Genomic DNA, 10,222 nt, shown 5'->3' with positions numbered 1-10,222 from the left:
TATATAACCCAAGGGTCCTGGTGTCCCCCTTCATTACTTGATGTTGTATATATGACCCAAGGGTCCTGGTGTCCCCCCACCCTTCATTACTTGATGTTGTATATATAACCCAAGGGTCCTGGTGTCCCCCCCCCTTCATTACTTGATGTTGTATATATAACCCAAGGGTCCTGGTGTCCCCCCCACCCTTCATTACTTGATGTTGTATATATAACCCAAGGGTCCTGGTGTCCCCCCTTCATTACTTGATGTTGTATATATAACCCAAGGGTCCTGGTGTCCCCCCCCACCCTTCATTACTTGATGTTGTATATATAACCCAAGGGTCCTGGTGTCCCCCCCACCCTTCATTACTTGATGTTGTATATATAACCCAAGGGTCCTGGTGTCCCCCCTTCATTACTTGATGTTGTATATATAACCCAAGGGTCCTGGTGTCCCCCCTTCATTACTTGATGTTGTATATATAACCCAAGGGTCCTGGTGTCCCCCCTTCATTACTTGATGTTGTATATATAACCCAAGGGTCTTGGTGTCCCCCCCACCCTTCATTACTTGATGTTGTATATATAACCCAAGGGTCTTGGTGTCCCCCTTCATTACTTGATGTTGTATATATAACCCAAGGGTCCTGGTGTCCCCCCCACCCTTCATTACTTGATGTTGTATATATAACCCAAGGGTCCTGGTGTCCCCCCACCCTTCATTACTTGATGTTGTATATATAACCCAAGGGTCTTGGTGTTCCCCCACCCTTCATTACTTGATGTTGTATATATAACCCAAGGGTCCTGGTGTCACCCCACCCCCCTTCATTACTTGATGTTGTATATATAACCCAAGGGTCCTGGTGTCCCCCCACCCTTCATTACTTGATGTTGTATATATAACCCAAGGGTCTTGGTGTCCCCCCCTTCATTTCTTGATGTTGTATATATAACCCAAGGGTCTTGGTGTCCCCCCCCTTCATTACTTGATGTTGTATATATAACCCAAGGGTCTTGGTGTCCCCCCCTTCATTACTTGATGTTGTATATATAACCCAAGGGTCTTGGTGTCCCCCCGTTCATTACTTGATGTTGTATATATAACCCAAGGGTCCTGGTGTCCCCCCCTTCATTACTTGATGTTGTATATATAACCCAAGGGTCTTGGTGTCCCCCCTTCATTACTTGATGTTGTATATATAACCCAAGGGTCCTGGTGTCCCCCCTTCATTACTTGATGTTGTATATATAACCCAAGGGTCCTGGTGTCCCCCCCTTCATTACTTGATGTTGTATATATAACCCAAGGGTCTTGGTGTCCCCCCCTTCATTACTTGATGTTGTATATATAACCCAAGGGTCTTGATGTCCCCCCCACCCTTCATTACTTGATGTTGTATATATAACCCAAGGGTCTTGGTGTCCCCCCCTTCATTACTTGATGTTGTATATATAACCCAAGGGTCCTGGTGTCCCCCGTTCATTACTTGATGTTGTATATATAACCCAAGGGTCTTGGTGTCCCCCCCCTTCATTACTTGATGTTGTATATATAACCCAAGGGTCTTGGTGTCCCCCCCTTCATTACTTGATGTTGTATATATAACCCAAGGGTCCTGGTGTCCCCCCCCTTCATTACTTGATGTTGTATATATAACCCAAGGGTCTTGGTGTCCCCCCCTTCATTACTTGATGTTGTATATATAACCCAAGGGTCCTGGTGTCCCCCCTTCATTACTTGTTGTTGTATATATAACCCAAGGGTCCTGGTGTCCCCCCTTCATTACTTGTTGTTGTATATATAACCCAAGGGTCTTGGTGTCCCCCCTTCATTACTTGATGTTGTATATATAACCCAAGGGTCCTGGTGTCCCCCCACCCTTCATTACTTGTTGTTGTATATATAACCCAAGGGTCTTGGTGTCCCCCCTTCATTACTTGATGTTGTATATATAACCCAAGGGTCCTGGTGTCCCCCCCACCCTTCATTACTTGTTGTTGTATATATAACCCAAGGGTCCTGGTGTCCCCCCTTCATTACTTGTTGTTGTATATATAACCCAAGGGTCCTGGTGTCCCCCCCTTCATTACTTGATGTTGTATATATAACCCAAGGGTCTTGGTGTCCCCCCCTTCATTACTTGATGTTGTATATATAACCCAAGGGTCCTGGTGTCCCCCCTTCATTACTTGATGTTGTATATATAACCCAAGGGTCCTGGTGTCCCCCCTTCATTACTTGATGTTGTATATATAACCCAAGGGTCTTGGTGTCCCCCTTCATTACTTGATGTTGTATATATAACCCAAGGGTCCTGGTGTCCCCCCTTCATTACTTGTTGTTGTATATATAACCCAAGGGTCTTGGTGTCCCCCCCTTCATTACTTGATGTTGTATATATAACCCAAGGGTCCTGGTGTCCCCCTTCATTACTTGATGTTGTATATATAACCCAAGGGTCCTGGTGTCCCCCCACCCTTCATTACTTGTTGTTGTATATATAACCCAAGGGTCCTGGTGTCCCCCCACCCTTCATTACTTGATGTTGTATATATAACCCAAGGGTCCTGGTGTCCCCCCCTTCATTACTTGTTGTTGTATATATAACCCAAGGGTCCTGGTGTCCCCCCTTCATTACTTGTTGTTGTATATATAACCCAAGGGTCCTGGTGTCCCCCCCCCCCCCTTCATTACTTGTTGTTGTATATATAACCCAAGGGTCTTGGTGTCCCCCCCTTCATTACTTGATGTTGTATATATAACCCAAGGGTCCTGGTGTCCCCCCCTTCATTACTTGATGTTGTATATATAACCCAAGGGTCTTGGTGTCCCCCCCTTCATTACTTGATGTTGTATATATAACCCAAGGGTCCTGGTGTCCCCCCACCCTTCATTACTTGTTGTTGTATATATAACCCAAGGGTCCTGGTGTCCCCCCACCCTTCATTACTTGATGTTGTATATATAACCCAAGGGTCCTGGTGTCCCCCCACCCTTCATTACTTGATGTTGTATATATAACCCAAGGGTCCTGGTGTCCCCCCCACCCTTCATTACTTGATGTTGTATATATAACCCAAGGGTCCTGGTGTCCCCCCCACCCTTCATTACTTGTTGTTGTATATATAACCCAAGGGTCTTGGTGTCCCCCCCCTTCATTACTTGATGTTGTATATATAACCCAAGGGTCCTGGTGTCCCCCCTTCATTACTTGATGTTGTATATATAACCCAAGGGTCCTGGTGTCCCCCCCACCCTTCATTACTTGATGTTGTATATATAACCCAAGGGTCCTGGTGTCCCCCCCACCCTTCATTACTTGTTGTTGTATATATAACCCAAGGGTCCTGGTGTCCCCCCCCTTCATTACTTGATGTTGTATATATAACCCAAGGGTCCTGGTGTCCCCCCCTTCATTACTTGATGTTGTATATATAACACAAGGGTCTTGGTGTCCCCCCTTCATTACTTGATGTTGTATATATAACCCAAGGGTCTTGGTGTCCCCCCCTTCATTACTTGATGTTGTATATATAACCCAAGGGTCCTGGTGTCCCCCCACCCTTCATTACTTGATGTTGTATATATAACCCAAGGGTCCTGGTGTCCCCCCTTCATTACTTGATGTTGTATATATAACCCAAGGGTCTTGGTGTCCCCCCCTTCATTACTTGATGTTGTATATATAACCCAAGGGTCCTGGTGTCCCCCCCACCCTTCATTACTTGATGTTGTATATATAACCCAAGGGTCCTGGTGTCCCCCCCTTCATTACTTGATGTTGTATATATAACCCAAGGGTCTTGGTGTCCCCCCCCTTCATTACTTGATGTTGTATATATAACCCAAGGGTCCTGGTGTCCCCCCTTCATTACTTGATGTTGTATATATAACCCAAGGGTCTTGGTGTCCCCCCCCTTCATTACTTGATGTTGTATATATAACCCAAGGGTCCTGGTGTCCCCCCCTTCATTACTTGATGTTGTATATATAACCCAAGGGTCTTGGTGTCCCCCTTCATTACTTGATGTTGTATATATAACCAAGGGTCTTGGTGTCCCCCCTTCATTACTTGATGTTGTATATATAACCCAAGGGTCTTGGTGTCCCCCCTTCATTACTTGATGTTGTATATATAACCCAAGGGTCTTGGTGTCCCCCCTTCATTACTTGATGTTGTATATATAACCCAAGGGTCTTGGTGTCCCCCCCCTTCATTACTTGATGTTGTATATATAACCCAAGGGTCCTGGTGTCCCCCCCCTTCATTACTTGATGTTGTATATATAACCCAAGGGTCTTGGTGTCCCCCCTTCATTACTTGATGTTGTATATATAACCCAAGGGTCTTGGTGTCCCCCCTTTCATTACTTGATGTTGTATATATAACCCAAGGGTCTTGGTGTCCCCCCCTTCATTACTTGATGTTGTATATATAACCCAAGGGTCTTGGTGTCCCCCCCTTCATTACTTGATGTTGTATATATAACCCAAGGGTCTTGGTGTCCCCCCCTTCATTACTTGATGTTGTATATATAACCCAAGGGTCTTGGTGTCCCCCCTTCATTACTTGATGTTGTATATATAACCCAAGGGTCTTGGTGTCCCCCCCTTCATTACTTGATGTTGTATATATAACCCAAGGGTCTTGGTGTCCCCCCCTTCATTACTTGATGTTGTATATATAACCCAAGGGTCTTGGTGTCCCCCCCTTCATTACTTGATGTTGTATATATAACCCAAGGGTCCTGGTGTCCCCCCCTTCATTACTTGATGTTGTATATATAACCCAAGGGTCTTGGTGTCCCCCCTTCATTACTTGATGTTGTATATATAACCCAAGGGTCCTGGTGTCCCCCCCTTCATTACTTGATGTTGTATATATAACCCAAGGGTCCTGGTGTCCCCCCCTTCATTACTTGATGTTGTATATATAACCCAAGGGTCCTGGTGTCCCCCCTTCATTACTTGATGTTGTATATATAACCCAAGGGTCCTGGTGTCCCCCCCACCCTTCATTACTTTATATTGTCTAGTTCTTTTTCCAAACAGTTTTCTGCATGTTTAAGTGATACTGAGCATGACTTCCATGCTCTGTGAACATTTCTCGATGAAAGTTGTTGCACATCATTTCAAACCAAGTAGGTTAGGATAGAAGAGGAATTTTGAAACCGCTAATGGAAAATATATGATGACTGGACAGTCAGATGGTGAGAGAGAGAGAGAGAGAGAGAGAGAGAGAGAGAGAGAGAGAGAGAGAGAGAGAGAGAGAGAGAGAGAGAGAGAGAGAGAGAGAGAGAGAGAGAGAGAGAGAGAGAGAGAGAGAGAGAGAGAGAGAGAGAGAGAGAGAGAGATTGAAGAGTGAGAGATATTAAAGAGAAACAGAGAGAGATTTGGATTGGGAATTATAAGATCCTGTTTTTGAAAAATGGAATCGGAAAGAGGAAATCTGTCTCTGGTTCATTTTGGCCGAGGCATCAAATAATTTTGGTCCAAACATTCTCTATCCCTTTTTTTTAACAGAACTATGGTGGTCCTTCATGGATTTTTCACTCGCAGGAAGTAATACACAAGGGGTCTGTGTAAACTGAATGACAAACCAATGTGTTGTTTGACAATAATACAATTAATGTAGTCACGTCTTCATGTATTGTTGGAGGGTGCCATAAGCTCTTTTTCTATTTTCGCTGCAGAGATGATTAACTTCTATCAAGCTCTCTCACTTACACATTTTAGTGAAACATAGCCATTAGGATAATATAAAGACAATGGTGTAACATAATGCTGTGTGTTAGATAATTATGGCACTGCATTGACACTTCTACGTACAGCTGTCACCCCCTGATCTGTTTCACCTGTCTTTGTGCTTGTCTCCACCCCCCTCCAGGTGTCACCCATCTTCCCCATTATCCCCAGTGTATTTATACCTGTGTTCTCCGTTCGTCTGTTGCCAGTTCATCTCGTCAAGCCTACCAGTGTGATTTTCGTACTCCTGTTTTCTTGAGCCCTGTTTTCTAGTTTTCTAGCTTTCTGCCTGCCCTGACCCTGACCCTGACCCTGACCCTGACACTGAGCCTGACCCTGACCCTGACATTGAGCCTGAGCCTGAGCCTGACCCTGACCCTGGCCCTGGCCCTGACCCTGACCCTGACCCTGACCCTGACCCTGAGCCTGAGCCTGGCCCTGACCCTGACCCTGACCCTGGCCCTGACCCTGGCACTGAGCCTGACCCTGGCCCTGACCCTGACCCTGAGCCTGAGCCTGGCCCTGACCCTGGCCCTGACCCTGGCCCTGACCCTGGCACTGAGCCTGACACTGACCCTGGCCCTGGCCCTGACCCTGGCCCTGACCCTGGCCCTGACCCTGACCCTGACCCTGAGCCTGACTGCCGTTCTGTACCGTTTGACACTGCCCTGGATTACTGACCTCTGCCTGCCTCGACCCTGAGCCTGCCTGCCCCTCTGTACCTTACGGACTCTGCCCTGGGCTACCGACCTCTGCCTGCCCTTGACCTTTCCTTTGCCTGCCCCCTGTTTATATAATAAACGTCCGTTATTCGAACTGTCTGCATCTGGGTATTTTTCTGAGCCGTGATACACCATGTACTTTGTTGGAGATGAAAGCAGCAGCGTTTAATTGAATTCTGTTCCATTTACTTTGTTGTAAATTCTTGTCAGATTGAGTTCTAATTGAATTGGCCTTTGCTTAGTTGAGCTCATGTAACCCTTTTCTACTAACACAGCATCCATTCATAAAGCTGCAAAGAGACGATCAGAGAGGACCCATTGAAAAGCTGAAAGGAGAGCGAGAGACAGGAGAGAGACAGAGAGAGAGAGAGAGAGACAGAGGGAGAGAGAGAGAGAGAGAGAGAGAGAGAGAGAGAAAGAGAGACAGAGGGAGAGAGGACCTGGGGAGAGGGGAGGAGAAAGAGCAATCCCCTTCGTTTCTCTCCCCAGCTCCTTTAAAAAACACATTTTTTTTCTTCACCTAAAGCAGAACCAGATGAGGTACCTCAGAACCAGGCCATCCCCTGAGGTAGAACTGTAGGAGTCCAAATGGCACCCTATTCCCTAAATAGTGTACTACTTTTGACCAGAGCTCTATGGTAGTGCACTATATAGGGGATAGGGTGCCATTTGGGACTCAGGCTTGGCCCACTCTACTGCCCCTCACAGAGAGGCTATGTGCTAATGAGAGAGCAGGGACACACACACACACACACACACACACACACACACACACACACACACACACACACACACACACACACACACACACACACACACACACCACCCTCAACTCACTGGTGCTGGTGGGAAATCCATCTCCTTGCTGTTTGCTTTCTAACTCATGTTATGTTATTTATCATGTGAATCACATGGCCAAAAGCTCAGTACTGTATAAGCGACAGGGGCCAGGGAGCGGCGATTTCACCCTGCACGATAGCTGGTACTCCCGTAGAGCAGAGAGAGAGAGAGAGAGAGAGAGAGAGTGTGAGGGAGGGAGGGAGGGAGTGAGATAGATAGAGAGAGAGAGAGAGAGAGAGAGAGAGAGAGAGAGAGAGAGAGAGAGAGAGAGACCTGGGCCAAGGGTTATAACGAGCCCACAAGTTAATTAAGTCTGATGCAGTCAATGTGCTCATGCAGTGATATATATTAGCTTTCCCTCTTAATAATAAAGGTTATGACGTGGGCGAGGGTAAACTGACATCTGATCAGAGTGTGGATGAGACCCAACACAATCACACTCACTCACAGGAAATAATGGTCTGGGTTGAGAATGTGGAACTGTTTCAACCAGAATCCGGCTCAAAGGACCAATGAGAGGTTACTCAGGGTCACTTGGACCAACTATAACCAGAACACAACTGAACCACAGGTTTCCTGTTTGTGTGAACACAACCAGTTCAGCTGGACAGTACTGTTTACAGGTGGGTAGGAACAGCTATTTAAGAGTTATCTGTTTTGCATTGGACGCGTCTCATTCCACCACAGTAACACTTCGGCATCTGCAGTGCAAGGTGACAGAGCTAGAGCGGTGTTTTTTTCAGATCATGAGACATCCTGAAAATCTCCCAAAATCGTCTGTAGCGCCCGAACGGTTTGGAAAGCTGAGACTCTCACGAACACGATGGTGTTTTCCGTTTTGCTCTACGACCCCCACAAGCATCTTGGGACTTGTCTGAAGTCGATACCGCCGATCTGCCAACTTCTGTCTGTAGCGTCCCAACAGTTTGGGCTATATGCTAATATGACCCCTCTGTCCAAAGGTTAAACTCTCACGAAGACGTACACGTCGGTTGTTTCGCCATTAGGACAGGCCTCACAAGACAAGACTTGTTTGAAGGTGTCCCCAGGTACCAGTCGAAACAATTAATGGAAGTATACAGTATATGGAGACAGTTTAGTGACAAAAATAAGTGGTTTAAAAGCAAAAGGTCTGAATACTTATGTAAATAAGGTATTTCTGTTTTTTATCTTTAATACATTTGCAAACATTTCTACAAAACTGTTTTCATTTTGTCATTATGGGGCATTGTGTGTAGATTGATGAGGAAAACAATTAATTGAGGCTGTAATGTGTTTGTATGGGCTATTAGCAGTAAGGCCAAATACATATTTTCATCAAATAATTGTTACAAAGATATATGTTTTATACTTCAAGGGGTCTTAAAATTCTAAATCAAATAGCAAAATGATCCTTGGTGTGACCTTCTTAAAACAATTCCATATAGCTTAGTAGAACATCCCCCTCCCCCGTCTTAGACAGGGGTTGGACTCTTATGGGTTAAGGACTGTTCTGTTCTGCTGTTGTTCCCTTGGTGATGCTCCAAGCCAGCTGGCCTGATTGTTCCCTTGGTGATGCTCCAAGCCAGCTGGCCTGGTTGTTCCCTTGGTGATGCTCCAAGCCAGCTGGCCTGATTGTTCCCTTGGTGATGCTCCAAGCCAGCTGGCCTGGTTGTTTTGAGTCGTTACGTTACATACTGTACAGAGCATGCTCTGAGATGCAGGTGCTGTGTGTGACTACATTCTTTCGCCCATTCTCTTTTCCAATGAATATGGCGCTGTCATGACGCTTCCCATTACTGTGTTACACAACTCTTTCCACTCTGGGGTTTGAGAACTGGGATGTTTGAGCTCTCTCTCTCTCGCTCTCTCTCTCTCTCGCTCTCTCTCTCTCTCTCTCTCTCTCTCTCTCTCTCTCTCTCTCTCTCTCTCTCTCTCTCTCTCTCTCTCTCTCTCTCTCTCTCTCTCTCTCTCTCTCTCTCTCTCTCTCTCTCTCTCTCTGTCTCTCTCTCTCTCTCTCTCTCTCTCTCTGTCTCTCTGTCTCTCTCTCTCTCTCTCTCTCTCTCTCTCTCTCTCTCTCTCTCTCTGCTCTCTCTCTCTCTCTCTCTCTCTGTCTCTCTCTCTCTCTCTCTCTCTCTCTCTGCTCTCTCTCTCTCTCTCTCTCTCTCTCTCTCTCTCTCTCTCTCTCTCTCTCTCTGTCTCTCTCTCTCTCTCTCTCTCTCTGTCTCTCTCTCTCTCTCTCTCTCTCTCTCTCTCTCTCTCTCTCTCTCTCTCTCTCTCTCTCTCTCTCTCTCTCTCTCTCTGTCTCTCTCTCTCTCTCTCTCTCTCTCTCTCTCTCTCTCTCTCTCTCTCTCTCCTCTCTCTCTCTCTGTCTCTCTCTCTCTCTCTCTCTCTCTCTCTCTCTCTCTCTCTCTCTCTCTCTCTCTCTCTCTCTCTCTCTCTCTCTCTCTCTCTCTCTCTCTCTCTCTCTCTCTCTCTCTCTCTCTCTGCTCTCTCTCTCTCTCTCTCTCTCTCTCTCGTCTCTCTCTCTCTCTCTCTCTCTCTCTCTCTCTCTCTCTCTCTCTCTCTCTCTCTCTCTCTCTCTCTCTCTCTCTCTCTCTCTCTCTCTCTCTCTCTCTCTCTCTCTCTCTCTCTCTCTCTCTCTCTCTCTCTCTCTCACCATCTGTTCATGTGCTCAGGGAAACCTTTCAAACCTTGCTGCATTTTACGTGTCACCTAAATCCTCATCGGAAGAGCTGGACTTCTTAGAAACATAGAAAGCCAAACTTAGATCTGGACCTAAACTCACTAAAGCTATGGGTTCCTCGTTCAGTAGCTGGAGGGTTGGGGTGTGTGTGTGTGTGTGTGTGTGTGTGTGAGAGATGTGGTCAGATTGCTGCCCGAAAGGAGCAAAGAGTTATCATAATCTCACAGAGCTGAGTAGCAGAACTCTGTACTGATCTCTGTAC

The sequence above is a fragment of the Coregonus clupeaformis genome, chromosome 36, assembly GCF_020615455.1.
Source record: "Coregonus clupeaformis isolate EN_2021a chromosome 36, ASM2061545v1, whole genome shotgun sequence".
Classification (NCBI taxonomy): Eukaryota; Metazoa; Chordata; class Actinopteri; order Salmoniformes; family Salmonidae; genus Coregonus; species Coregonus clupeaformis.
This window is presented reverse-complemented; position numbering follows the sequence as displayed.